Genomic DNA, 14,626 nt, shown 5'->3' with positions numbered 1-14,626 from the left:
GGTCTCAGTGGGGGGACATAATGCCCCATTGTTGGTATCAGTGAAAGGAATAGTGCCCCAAGGGCCAGATAAAAGCAAGAAAAGGGCCACATCTGGCCCCTGGGCTGCAGTTTGGAGACCACTGGTTAAGAGTATGGAAAGCTTTTTGTGTCATGGAATTAATGTCATGTCATGTCATGGAATTAATGTGGACTTATACAGTAGTGTACAACTCTTGTACTGCCCTGACTACTGTACTATATGACTGCTTTAGAAGCTAAGACCTGTCTATCTGTGTACAGATATTCAGTTATCCAGTCACCAACAGAGTGGGTTAGATAATATTTGATAGAAAGGATTGTCTGCAGTAGTATGCATGATCTCAGTGGTGTATGTTTAACATTGAACTTTGATTACTAGAAGCTCTATAATGATTTTGCTCAAAGGTTCTAACACATATATTTACCATCTACATGCAGTATCCTAATCAGTCAATGATCAGGGTAGGCACCTGCCAAGAGAACAGTTTTGGGCAGGGGATTCCTACAAGCCCATACACTGTCCTGTTATTAAAGGCATAGCTTCATACCCTCAAAGTAAGCTTCCAACAGGAAGGATAAGAGAAATCAAGAACACAAAACTATTTATCCATTTAACTTTAACCACTTAAGCCCCGGACCATTTTGCAGCTAAATGCCCAGGCCAGGTTTTGCGATTCGGCACTGCGTCGCTTTAACAGACAATTGCGCGGTCGTGCGACGTGGCTCCCAAACAAAATTGGAGTCCTTTTTTCCCCACAAATAGAGCTTTCTTTTGGTGGTATTTGATCACCTCTGCGATTTTTATTTTTTGCGCTATAAACAAAAATAGAGCGACAATTTTGAAAAAAATGCAATATTTTTTACTTTTTGCTATAATAAATATCCCCCAAAAACATATACTGTATACATTTTTTTTTCCTCAGTTTAGGCCGATACGTATTCTTCTACCTATTTTTGGTAAATAAGCTTTTATCGATTGGTTTGCGCAAAATTTATAGTGTTTACAAAATAGGGGATAGTTTTATTGCATTTTTATTTTTTTTATTTTTTTTACTACTATTGGCGGTGATCAGTGATTTTTTTCGTGACTGCGACATTATGGCGGACACTTCGGACAATTTTGACACATTTTTGGGACCATTGTCATTTTCACAGCAAAAAATGCATTTAAATTGCATTCTTTATTGTGAAAATGACAGTTGCAGTTTGGGAGTTAAACACAGGGGGTGCTGTAGGAGTTAGTGTTCACTTTGTGTGTGTTTACAACTGTAGGGGGGTGTGGCTGTAGGATTGACGTCATCGATCGAGTCTCCCTTATATAAGGGATCACTCGATCGATACGCCGCCACAGTGAAGCACGGGGAAGCCGTGTTTACATACGGCTCTCCCCGTTCTTCACCTCTGGGGAGTGATCGCGACGGAGCGGCTATAAACGAATAGCCGTGCCGTCGTCCCGGATCGCTCCCCGAGGGGATCCGCCCGCCGCACGCAGCGGAGGGGGTCCCAATCGGACCCCCCACCCGCTAGAAGGCAAGGCCGTATATATACGCCCTTCTGCCTGTCCGTGTCATTGTGCGGACGTAAATAGTCGTGCGGCGGGCGTTAAGGGGTTAAAGATTAAAGTGATTGTAAAGTCAGAAGTTTTTTATCTTAATGCATTCTAAGCATTAAGATAAAAAACTTTCTGTGTGCAACAGCCCTCAGCCCCCTTAATACTTACCTGAGGTCCATCTCTCTACAGCGATGTCCCATCCGGAACTCTCCTCCTAATTGGCTGAGACATTGCCTCCCGCTGCTGTCAATCAAAGTCAGTTAGGCAATAAGGTGAGAGAGGCGACACGCCGAACCAGGGCTCCATGTCTGAATAGACAGAGGGAGCTGTGATTTGGCTCAGGTGCCCCCATAGGAAGCTGCTTGCTGTGCGGGACCTCAACAGGAGGGAGGGGCCTGGAGATCTGAAGAGGGACCCGAGGGGCCCTCCACAGGGCAGGTAAGTATAACATGTTTGTTATTTTTAGAGAAAAAAAAAACCTTTACAATTCCTTTAAGATTAGGAATAGGAAAGCAAATACCTGGCATTAATCGGTCACCCAAATCTCAGAAATGTACTGATTAGTACATTTGTGAATGTCAGTTTTTCAAAATAAACATTTTACCAACTTTTAAAAGAAAGAAAATATGAACACGTTAGTCACACAAACGGACACAAACATAGTGATTTATATTAAATATTATTTTCGACAACCAGCTTGAAATACATAAAGCTAATAGAATAACATATAAATCTGACAATGTGTGTAATGTTATTTATGCATTAAACAGACCAACATCGACTTAACACTAAAGCAAAGACTTATTACCAAGAGGGATTAGAGAACATGTTATGAATACTCTCACGCTAAAAGGAAATTTAATTACAGCAATTGTTTTGTAGCATTTAAATTGTTGTTGACAGTAAATCTATCCACTGAGAAACCCACTTTCTTTCAGAGCTGCCTTTATACTAACATGAAAAGTTCCCTATTTTTTCTTCCATTTTACCTAATAGGAGACTCTATCAAGCTGCTGAAGCCCAGTTGATTTCCCACGTCCAATTATTTCACACTGCACTGTTCTCTGGCACAAAACACTTTACCTAGGGACATTGTCTGACTAAACTTAGAACGTTTAATGGAGTCCCTAAAGCTGTCTCTATTTCATTGCTTCTGACTAATAAGCAGCCATATTTTTCTCTTGCCAAATACAATTCAAATTTACTATTCTCTTATAAAAGCAAGTTTGATTGAATTCTCACGTGAAGAGTGATGCCTTCTGAATTAACCGTTTTCTTTAGTGATGATGAGAATTCATTTGTCAGCAGGTCAGATCAAGCCATTTTACCCAATAATAATGGTGATATGTCAACAGCATACTGGTAGAGCTATAGGGGATGCAATTACCTTATAGGCTGTTATCACATTGAGCCATTAGGGAACCACTGATATGGCACAGTATCCTTGGGAAAAAGTTGAAAACCACTATCATGAAAAATATTGTATTTTGATATCGGTATGGAGTTAGTACAGGTAATGATAGCAGCCAGTATATACAATATTTTATATATTAAATATTGATTTTTTTTTATTAACTTGAAAAAAAAACTATCTAACAAATTGATAGGGGTTGGTACACACTACAACACTGCAGATGGGGCTTACAACAGTGACCTGGTTTGAATCTTTCTTTTAAAAGTTTGCTCCAGCTGCTTAACCATTTGTGAACATTGGGTGTATGTAGTATATTCTGGCTTTCTGGCCTTTTGCTGCCCCCCCCCCCACACTTTCTAGAATTTCTCAACAGTTGAAATGACAGCGGCAACTGTCAAAATAAACTGCTGTGCAAATACAGCAGCTATAATTGTCGCTGATTTAAAAAAGCAATGGCGCTAAAGAGAACACTTATAGAACTGGATGTCAACAAACACAGGAGTAAGGTTGCCACCTTTTCCTGAAGCCAAACCGGAACAATTTTTTTCTTGTGGTATACACTATAGTATTAAAAAAGACCTGAGACCAAGGATAGTAGTAATGCAGTGCATGTTGTGCACCACGCCTAACTGTGTTTGTGGCCAAATTGCTCTTGCTGACATCATCGTCCCACCCCCCAGTGAGGCCGAACCTTCCCCCAGACAGCAGCCCACAGCTCCCAGATGGCAACAGATTTGTATGCGACTGTCTTGGTTGCTTGGTAAGCCACAGCCCTGTCTGAATAATGTGTCTGTGTTTCTGGCAGAATAAAACTGGGACACATGATTCACAACCCGGACTGTCCATGTAAATCCTAAACAGGGGGCAACCCTACACAGGAGGCCGCGGGTATTGTATCTTGGTAAGTATACACCTTTTGAGGGAACAGTTAGATCAGGGGGAAGGGGCAAAAAGAAAAAATATCACCTTATCTTAAAGTGTATTTATTCTTTAAAGCTGACTTGACAAGTAAAAAAAAGTATTTTTTTTTTAACTGAAATGTATTGCTATTTAATTGTATCTAATTCCAAAAGCACAGATTTTATATCTTGCAGCTTACCAATCCTTAAATGTGGTGGTTGCATTAGTTGCCTTCTGTGTTTGGTGAGTAGGCCAATAAGTCTCTTATTTTTCAACTTCCTTTAAAGTGAAAGTAAACTTCAATCTCTTGCTTTTATTTATAGGTAAGCCTATAATAAGTCTTACCTATAGGTAGTGTAAATATCTCCTAACTGTGAACTATTTAGGAGATATTTAGTGTACATGCAGCCAGTGACATCACTGTAGCATTCGCTTTGAAGGAATGAAGGAACGGCCACCCGTGCTGTTTCTTCGGAGCCCTGTGCTGTGGACAGTGGCTCCTGCAAGCATGTGCAGGAGTGATGTCATTTCGACTCCAGCCAGTCACAGAGCCAGAGTCCATAAACCCGGGAAGAAAGATGGGTGAAGATGACAGGGCTGACATCTTGGTGCTGGAAGAGATTTGTTTTAGGGTAAGTTTAACATATTGTGCTAGTATGTGATGCATACTTGCACATTATGCCTTTATCTTTCAGGTTAAAAAATAAATAAAGAGAGCGGATGCGGGGGTGGCGAGAGCAGATGCATTCCTAGACCGCTCCGCACACTCCCGGCACTTTGAGCCTTCTTTAGCAGCCCTCCTGCCCTGCTCACCCTCGGACGATACCAGGAGCAGCTAGTGCTTACCACGGAGACCCGCTCCATGTACACCCGGTCGGCGGGGAAGATCGTCGATTTTCGCTGTCAGCCTCGTGGGCCCTGGAAGGATTCCAAGATGGCGATCGGCAGCAGCGCCATGCGGACGGACAAAAAGCAGACGCAGCAGCAGCCACAGATACAGCCACAGGGGAACAAAGGAAGCCCCCTAGCTCAGGGACTAGCAGCATGCTCCCAGCTACAGTCGCTCGGACTTCAGGTGAGCTGACTGATCCTAAATCTTATTCACAGGCTTTATCATCGCCAAGCCATGCTTCCCATACTTCCTCTGCCCTTGACAGAGACATGGCTGACATCTTCCTCAGCCAGACCAGTGATCAGGATGCAGATATTGATATTATGCAGCCTGGTAGCCAGGGTGCAGACCCTGGTAGTCCTGAAGGATCCCTAGCTCCTCTGCCTGCACCGCTGCCATATTCTCCTGATGCTATCCTTCTTGCACGTTTTGCAGATATGCTGCAAAGAGAGTTGGGGAAAGCTACCACTAAACTGGCGGCCGATATAAAGCAACATTTCCAGGAGCTGGGCTGTCGCCTAGACAGCATTGAATCCAAGGTTGATGATACTGTTCATAGAGTGTTGCAAAATTCTACCATGATTACTGAACTTTATGATCGCCTGGAAGACGCTTACGCTAAAATTGATGATCTTGAAAATCGCACCAGGCGATATAACCTCCGTATCCGTGGTTTGCCAGAAACGGTTAAATATCTCTCCTCTGTCTGTTCTTTAATGCAATCTGCTATCCCAGATATTGATGAAATCCATTTGGAAATTGATCGTATTCACAGGGCCCTAGTTCTTCTGAAACCTGATGGGCCTCCCAGAGATGTGATTGTGAAACCTCACTTCTTCAGGGTCAAAGAGGTGGTCATGAAGTATGCCAGGGAACACCCGGATTTGGAAATTGAAGGCTACAAGGTCCAGATCTTTGCAGACATTTTCCAGGCTACCATTCAAAAACACAGAGCGTTTAAACCTTTGCTTTCGTCTTTGGTTCAACGTCACATTCGCTATCGATGGAACTATCCTTTCTGTTTACAATTTACCTACAACAGTAGGTCATATTCCTTTGCCACATTTGCGGAAGGGGAAAAAATCCTGCTGAAATTGGGCTTCATCTCCCATGATTCCTCATCTCAGAACCAAGCAAAATCCAGCGATCTTCCGCCTTCACCTCTTTGGTCTTCCCCATCGTCATGGAAATCTGCGAATTTCACGCAGAGTTACCCAAGAACTCTCTGATTGGCACCTGTTGATCTTTTTTTTTTTTTTTTTTTTGTGTGGCGGCGGCTTCTCAGTGGTCCTTTTGCGGGACATTAGCTGCTGCCTATGTGGGGGCATTTTATTTGATGTTTTATACGTGTGCCGGGAGGTGGCTATGTTCTCTCCTGATTTGTTGGACTCTTCCCATTGGTCACCTTTGGTGGAGACTCCCACATTTCCAGAACTTGGGTTCTGGACTATTTGGTTACGTTGTTTAGTATTTTTTATTGTCTAATAATTTCTTTATGCTGCACCTCTGGATACTGGGCATTTCTAAGCCTTTGTATCATTTTCTTCTTCTTTTTCTCTTTACTTTTTCTATTTTTAACCTTTTTTCCTTTTTTTTCTGAGGGTCAGCCGGAATTTCGCCTGGACTTTCATGTTGTCCGGCCTTTTTGTTTTTGTCCTTGTCCAAGTTAACTGATTCTATTGGAACCATACGACTGCTTTCCCATAATGTTCAAGGGCTGGGTTCTCCATCTGAGCGTATTAAAATATTTAATTATTATAGGTCTTTAGGGGCTGATATTGTGGCCCTTCAGGAAACGCATTTTCTCTTTTCCTTTACTCCCAGGTATTTACATAAGAATTATCCTGTTTGTTATTTTGCTAACGCTACAGAGAAAAAGCGAGGGGTGGCACTCTGTCTGTCAAGACGGCTTTTGTTTACTGAATCCAAAATATTGCGGGACAAAGAGTGGCGTTACTTGTTAGTGAAAGGGCACTTGGGAGAGAATTTGGTGACGTTCCTGGTGTATTATGCCCCCAATACAAACCAGGTGGCCTTTTTCCATTCTTTACTTCATTCTTTGGCACCTGAATTTGAGGCTGATGTCATTGTAGCTGGGGATTCTAACTTGGTGCTGGACCACATTTGGATAAGTCCCATTTTTCCCACCTTCAATCCCCTCCTAAACAAAGCTGCAAATTTTCTCAGCTGTTGCATCGTTATGACCTTATTGACGCTTGGAGAGAGGCCAACCCTACCACTCGAGACTACTCCCATTTTTCCAAAGCCCATAACCATTATTCACGTATTGATCATGTGTTTCTCCCCTCGGGTTTACTGCCCAAATTGGTCTCGGCTAAGATAGTTGCGACACCCTTGTCTGATCATGACCCCGTAGTGTTGATGTTTACTAATTTATCTGTCCAAGTCCCATTAGAGATTGAATGAATCTATACTTAGTGATGAATCTTATTGTTTAGATATTCTTACTCATTTAAAAATGTATTTTAGTTTTAATAAGGCAGAGGATACCACTCCTGCCATCAATTGGGCGGCCCATAAGGCCTCTGTACGGGGGTTTTTGATTCAGTTGGCGTCTAAACTTAAAAAAGCTTGTGATAAAGTACTCCGTACCAAGACTAGGGAATACAAAAGAACTAGCTATTCAACACAAACGTTCCCCACACCCTGATCTATTGATTAAACTTGAACAGGCACGTACGGAACTTAACGTTTGTCTCACAACAAATGCAGGAAAGTATTTACGCTGGACTAATCATATGTTTTTCACTTGGCGGGATCGACAGGGTTCATTGTTGGCGCGTAAACTTACTCCTAAACATTCACACGTAGCTCTTCCAAAAATTAGACTCTCGAGTGGTAATCTCTCCCAACATCCCCATAAGGTTCTTCAGGAATTTCAAGATTTTTACTCTAAAATATATAACCCAACTCAGGGCCACACTCCTGTTTCCATTGACAGTTTTTTGCACACCTTATCACTGCCATCTCTCACGGAATCCCATAGAGAACTTATGGACCAACCCATTATATGTGAGGAAATACTCGATTAAATTATTATCTTTGCATAAATCTCAGAGTCCTGATGGCCTCACTAATATTTATTATAAGAAATTTTCAGAACAGTTAGCTCCTCACATGGCTCTCTACTTCAATTTCCTGCGGGATGGCGGAAAAGTCCCTTTAGATGAAAATAGGGCATACATTAGTGTCATTCCCAAACCACACAAAGATTCCACGGACATCCTTAATTATCGGCCTATATCATTGATTAATTGTGATCTTAAAGTCCTGACAAAACTCTTAGCTTTACGGCTTGGTTCTATTTTAGCGCAATACATTCACAAAGATCAATCTGGTTTTATAACCGAACGCCAAACGTTGGATCAGATTCGTCATTCTGTAGCATTGATCTCTGCAGTACGCTCTAAATGGGATGCCCCTGTGTCAAGGGAATTATTACTTTTATCATTGGACCTCCATAAGGCCTTTGATAGCTTAAATTGGGACTACTTGTTTGCCACCCTGGAGGTGTTTGGATTTGGCTCTGCCTTTATCTTATTGCTTAAACAACTTTATAGTAACCCATCTGCCCAGGTTTCCATTCGGGGTTATAAATCAACATCATTCCCTATCCGACGCGGGACGAGACAGGGTTGTCCGCTCTCCCCTTTGTTATTCACTTTAGCGATTGAACCTCTAGCTGCATCAATTCGATCTCATCCTGATATACATGGCATATGTTGTGGGCAACGGGAGCATAAATGTTCCCTGTTTGCCGACGACATCCTCATGTATGTTACAAATCCTCAATTGACCTTACCTAATCTTTTGACCCTGTTCCATCAATTTTCCCAGATCTCAGGACTCTCTTTAAATACCCAAAAGACGACGGCCCTTAATATCTCTTTATCCCCCTCGATGGTCTCAACCTTACGAAATATCTATAAATTCCAAAGGACACAAAATTCCCTGCCATACTTGGGCATCCATTTGACATCCTCGATTGATACCCTCTATCGGGCCAATTATCCCCCACTTTTCCGTCGACTCCAGGAGGATCTTAAACGATGGGCAGATTATCCCCTGTCCTGGTTTGGTAGAATCAATTCTATTAGGATGACTTTGCAACTCTACTAAAAAAATTGATATAACGTGGGACCCATGGCTACGTTATCTATCTTCACCTTAGGGCGATTCTGGCTGACCCTCTTCTCTTCTCTTCTTCTATTCTTTTCTTTTCTTTCCTTTTCTATTTTCTTTTGAATTACTTACTGTTGATCTGGTTATTGTTGCTAACTATAGGATGCTTTGACAGAATTTCTATCTCTATGCTGACACAATGTTAGTAGAAGTGTACACGGGGGTTCCCTTTTCCCTCCCCTTCCCCACCCTTCCCTACCTTTCCCTACCCTTCCCTACCTTTCCCATCCCCCTCCCCTTTTTCTTTCGCTTTCTCTTTTTCTCCCCTGCTCTTTATAATATGTGCCTTTCTCCCTGTGCAAGTTATTTCTAATGCCATATGTTAATGTAGCTTGATGGGACAACTTATATTTGGTCCCTAGTGAATCAGGGATGTGTCTTTTTTTTATCATACAGTGAATGATTTAATGACCGAGGAGGGGAAAGATACAGACATTGTGTTTTTTTTTTTCTTTTGTTTATTCTTATGTCATATGGCTATGTTAACGGGTTCTCCTGTCGCATGCACTTTGTGCTGAGTTTGCTCTGCTTTATATTTACAGGTTCTATATTTTTGACAATTTGTATGAGTAGTACTATCTGTAGGAGCTTGATTGTCATTACCGTTTTTTGTCACTTGTGTCTTATACAACATGGTTTCTTCAATAAATATATTGAAATATAAAAAATAAATAAAAAATGTCCACTGTTTTACTGCTCTAAAGCCCCTTTCAAACCAGTGGACCGCTTGGGTCCATCTGTCTATTATGCTGAGCGGGGATCAGCGGACAGATCCCCTGCTAAGTCTGCTCTATCAACTTGCATTTACCAACTTGCCTTTTTGTCTGTGGAAACATGGACTCGTGGGCTGTAAAACTATACACACAAATATACCCCATTAATATACTATCCACAGCAATTTCAACTCTGTTGGCCTTTTTTTGTGTTATGCTTAAGAAGCCATTGTTCTATCTGGGAGACTCAATTTTTGTAAGGTACTATTCAAACTCTTCCAGATAGAAATCAATGTTGGACTAACAGGCAATACACCTATGCTTCTGAATGCATTTTATTGGGTGTTTCTCATACAAAAGGAAAACAATTTTTTTTTCCATGAGGGTATTTGTAACTATATTACTATTACATTTCTAGTTTTGGATAGATTATGGTAGGGTTAGAACGTGTGCCTTGTTTTTACTGCTATCCCTGGCTTTGTTGTTAATATTTCCTCTTCTGCTGACAACAGTTTTACCAGAAGGGGAGTGAGGCAAAAATCTGCAACAGAGACACAGACAGGAAAAATAATCTGACAAGGGGTCTAGCCTTTCCCATCTGTACACAATAAAAGCATTTTTCTTTTTCTTTATATTATTCCTGTCTGGTAAAACATTGTCAGCATGACAGGAAGTGAGGGAGCAGTGTGTATTGGGACTCTATTAGAGCCCTAAATAGCAGCAAAAATTACAATTGCAATTCTTCTCCATTCCACCTAAAACTAAGAAAAAAGTTTTGGCATGACATCCACTTGAACTAAGGTGCAAGTGCATCATAAAACATAACATACTGTACCATATAATATAATCACTTAAATCATAAGTTCACTGTTTCAGAAAAAAATGAAAGTTGAACTAACACCCTATCCCCACCTACTCCCTGGACCTTGCTGCACTTATCTATGTGGGTGATGAGCTGTCAATGCCCACAACAGCTGGTGTAGCAGTACAGGGATTTGAACTTTCGACTCTTCTTCCTCCTCTTTATGCAAGGCTTCCAGGACAGATAAGAGCGATTCTGATTGGTTAACACCTCACAGAGAATCGTTCTGATCTGTCCCAGTAGGCTTGAAGAAAGAAGGGGGAGAAGAGCAACAATTTCAATCCACTACAGACCACTACACTGGCTGTATGGGCACTTACAGTTTATCAACCATGGTGGTAAGTAAAGCAGGGACCGGGTTGGTGGGGAGGGTGTAGGGTGCTAGTTTGCCTCCTCATTTTTTTTTTCTAAAAAATGTGAACTAACCTGTTAATACATTTTTTTAAATATATGCCATATGATTTACATTGTGGCCTTAGCCCTTAGCAGAAGATGCTGTATTAATCAGAATGCTACTAACTATTCAACGTAAGGTGTATAGCTCAATTGAGTTCATTGGATGTGTATTTTATTTTTCTTGTTCTTTTATTTCTGCAATAAACTACATGAAATTGAGAAGGGAAGGTGTCATTTAATGGGTGGTTCTGAGATTCAATGTAAACATTACTGTGTTGCTTTCTACATTGCAATCTTCAAAGCTCAATACCCTTACTACTAAATGCTTCCAGTTCCTAAAAAAAAAAGAAAAAACCAAAAGCTTGTATCGCTCTATGAGCAGCTTTCTACACTAAAATATTTATCCTATACAAGACCCTGCACAGACTTTAAACGCATTAAGACATTATAGAGGTTGTCTGTGTGCCATTAAGTCAAATCTTACTCTGCTACATTACTAACCCACACTGGCATTTTTTACTTGCTTTTGATGTTTTTTCTTATAATCTTTTTATAGTATAATCACACATTTTGGGATGTGTGATCAAAGGAATGTTAAAGCTTCAGAGGCTAAGCCTGGATATTGGATCTATAATTTACTGAATTCATTAGATTTAATGGTATTCTCCAGAGAATAATGAAAATGTGTATTAAAAAGAAATAAATAGAGAGATGAATAATAAAAATGCAGGAAGTTTCTTGTCTTTGTTTTTTTTTAATCTTATGACATCTGGTGGTCAGAAGGAGAGTGTCCATCTCTTTGCCATTTTCTTATAGAAGTGGAACTTATGATCTGCATCTACTAAGTAGTTCATTCTAATACTGCATGCTGTAAAACTGAAGCACTTATCATTGGCTTTCTTGTTATGCTTCATTATTGCCTGCCTTGTGCCAGTGGCCATGCTTTGGTCACCATAAGTTTACATGTTACATTCCCTTCAAGCAATTATTTATTCTCCCTCTTGCATACAGTGTACCTTAGTATAACTATTAAAAACTATTTCATTGTTTTTTTTTTTTATGGTTATTTTTAGTAAATGAAAATATGTTACTAGAATTTTTAAGTATGCATGAGTAATGCATAAAAAGATAACATTTATTTCTGTCTGGAGTTTTATCAAATAAACTGGCTACCACCTAATGTAAAACAAGGTATATACAGTATATGTCATTGTTTCCAAAGCAGTGCTAAAATGCTTTGGAATTGAAAAGTGTCTACTGCCTACCTTTGATAGCCTTGCTTAAAATACACCATTTATCCTTTAATAGATAAGCCCAATATCTTGATATCTGGTATAAAAACAATGGGCCAGATTCACGAACAATTACGGCTGTGTAACGTATCCCCTTTACGTTACTCCACCGCAAGTTTTCGTCGTAAGATTCACAAAGCACTTGCGTGTAAACTTGCGGCGGCGTAGCGCAAAGCCGTCGGGCGCAAGCCCGCCTAATTCAAATGGGGCGTGTACCATTTAAATTAGGCGCGTTCCCGCGCCGAACGTTCTGAGCATGCTCTGTTAGGAAATTTCCCGCCGTGCTTTGCGCGAAATTACGTCGCCCCGACTTGTTTTTTGAACGGCGACGTGCGTTACGTCCTTTCTTATTCCCGGACGTCTTTTACGGTAAAAAAATAATAATTGAAGTTCGATTCGGGAACGACGACCATACTTTAACATGGCTGGTCTAAATCTAAGCCATGAAATAGCAGGCTTAAGTTTGCGACAGGAAAAAACGACTAGCGACGATGTAAGAGAATGCGTCGAACGCGCGTACCTTCGTGGATCGCCGTAAACAGCTAATTTGCATACCCGACGCGGAAAACGACGCAAACTCCACCCAGCGGTCGCCAAAGTATTGCATCCTAAGATCCGAAGGCGTACGAAGCCCCTGTCGGATCTTAGCCAAAAGCCGTCGTATCTTTGTTTGTGAATTACAAATAAAGATACGATGCAGCAAATTTGAAAGTACGCCGGAGTATCAGCAGATACTCCGGCGTACTTTTCCTGTGAATCTGGCCCAATGGTACTAGACCTTACATGTCAAGTGTAAAGTGTATATGAAGCGATTTATGTATAGCCCAGAGAGAAATTTCAGTAATCTATACTACTTAAAAAAAGTTGTAATATAGTTAAAGAGGATATATTATCAGATACACTATATTGCCAAATCTATTGGCACACCCCTCAAAATTATTGGATTCAGGTGCTCCAATAACCTTCATGGCCACAGGTGTATAAAATCAAGCACCTAGGCATGCAGCCTGCTTCTACAAACATATGTGACAGAATGGGTTGCTCTCAGGAGCTCAGTGAATTCAAGTGTGGTACCGTGATAGGTTAACACCTGTGCAATAAATAAATCTGTGAAATTTTCTTTCTACTAAATATTCCGCGGTCAACTGTTAGTAGTATTATAATAAAGGGAATGCAATTGGGAACGACAGTGGTAGGCCACGTCGAATGATAGAGCGGGGTCAGCACATACCAAAGTGCACAGTGTGCATAAGTCACCAACTGTCTGTAGAGTCAATAGCTACAGACCTCCAAACCTCATGTGGTTTTCAGATTAGCACAACAACAGTGCAAAGAGAGCCTCATGGAATGGGTTTCCATGGCCAAGTAGCTGCATCCAAGCTTTACTTTACCAAATGCAATGCAAAGTGTTGGAGATCCCAGGACCACCACACATGCACACATACAATTCCACCCTGCCAATGACTTAAATGTTGTTTTATCCAGAGGGATAAAGCAATCTACAGTATATATTACCTGGGTCAGTGTTTACATGTACTGAAATTCTGGGTCAGAGACAAAGTCAAGTAAATTGTAATGCTTGTGCAGTTCTTGGCTGTGTTTACAAATGTCTGATACAGATCAGCTCCCTACTGGAACGCTAGAGCTATAGTAGGGAGATAATATGTGAACTTTATCAAATAATTATGCCACAAATATCTAGTTATCTTTTTCAAAACTATACAGTCAACCAGGAGTGACTAGGGATGGTTTAATATAGAAATGTATGATTCATTAATTTTTCATCCAACTGAACATATTCATTATTATGTGCTGTGGAAAACTGTGTGTGACAGAACCCACTGTCACTGTGTGTTTTGAAAGGGGCTGTGGGCTCACCTCCTACCCACAGACTTTGGCCCAGCAGAGAACGTGAGATTTGGAGGGCTATTTGCTGTCTCCCACCACCTGGAGAAGATGCCACCTCCAGACATTTGTGTCCGCGGTTGCTGGTTTATCGTAACCGGGTGAACACGGTATATGTGGCTGGGCTCGTGGAGTCATTTCCGGCTACCTAAACCTATTGCCTAGCTGGGCTAAATATATACTTTTATTCCACAAACAATGTACTTTTAGTTGATAAAGGCATATACAAGATGACGGTATTCCCAAAACGTGGGGCTACGAGATTTCTGGACAAAATGGCATTGATATAATGTAATTCTACATCCCTTCTCCCCCACCCCCCCTCTTATTGCTGTGTTTAATTGTGTTGGGTCATGACACGTAGACAATGGTCTGGAGACACATCTCAGCAGGGGATGTGTAACGAGGGGCTGCCTGCTTATCATAATCCCTTGGTGTGTTTCAACTGTAGTTGTTTGAATATACAAGTGTTAAGTT

General features: G+C 41.0%; 1 protein-coding gene across 4 annotated transcripts in view; it reads right to left on the bottom strand.

The window, feature by feature from the left end:
- The window catches only part of AUTS2 (activator of transcription and developmental regulator AUTS2), a 1,792,651-nt gene that overhangs the window by 880,119 nt on the left and 897,906 nt on the right, over positions 1–14,626 (bottom strand). The window lies entirely within an intron of this gene.

The sequence above is a fragment of the Rana temporaria genome, chromosome 2, assembly GCF_905171775.1.
Source record: "Rana temporaria chromosome 2, aRanTem1.1, whole genome shotgun sequence".
NCBI lineage: Eukaryota > Metazoa > Chordata > Amphibia > Anura > Ranidae > Rana > Rana temporaria.
This window is presented reverse-complemented; position numbering and strand designations above follow the sequence as displayed.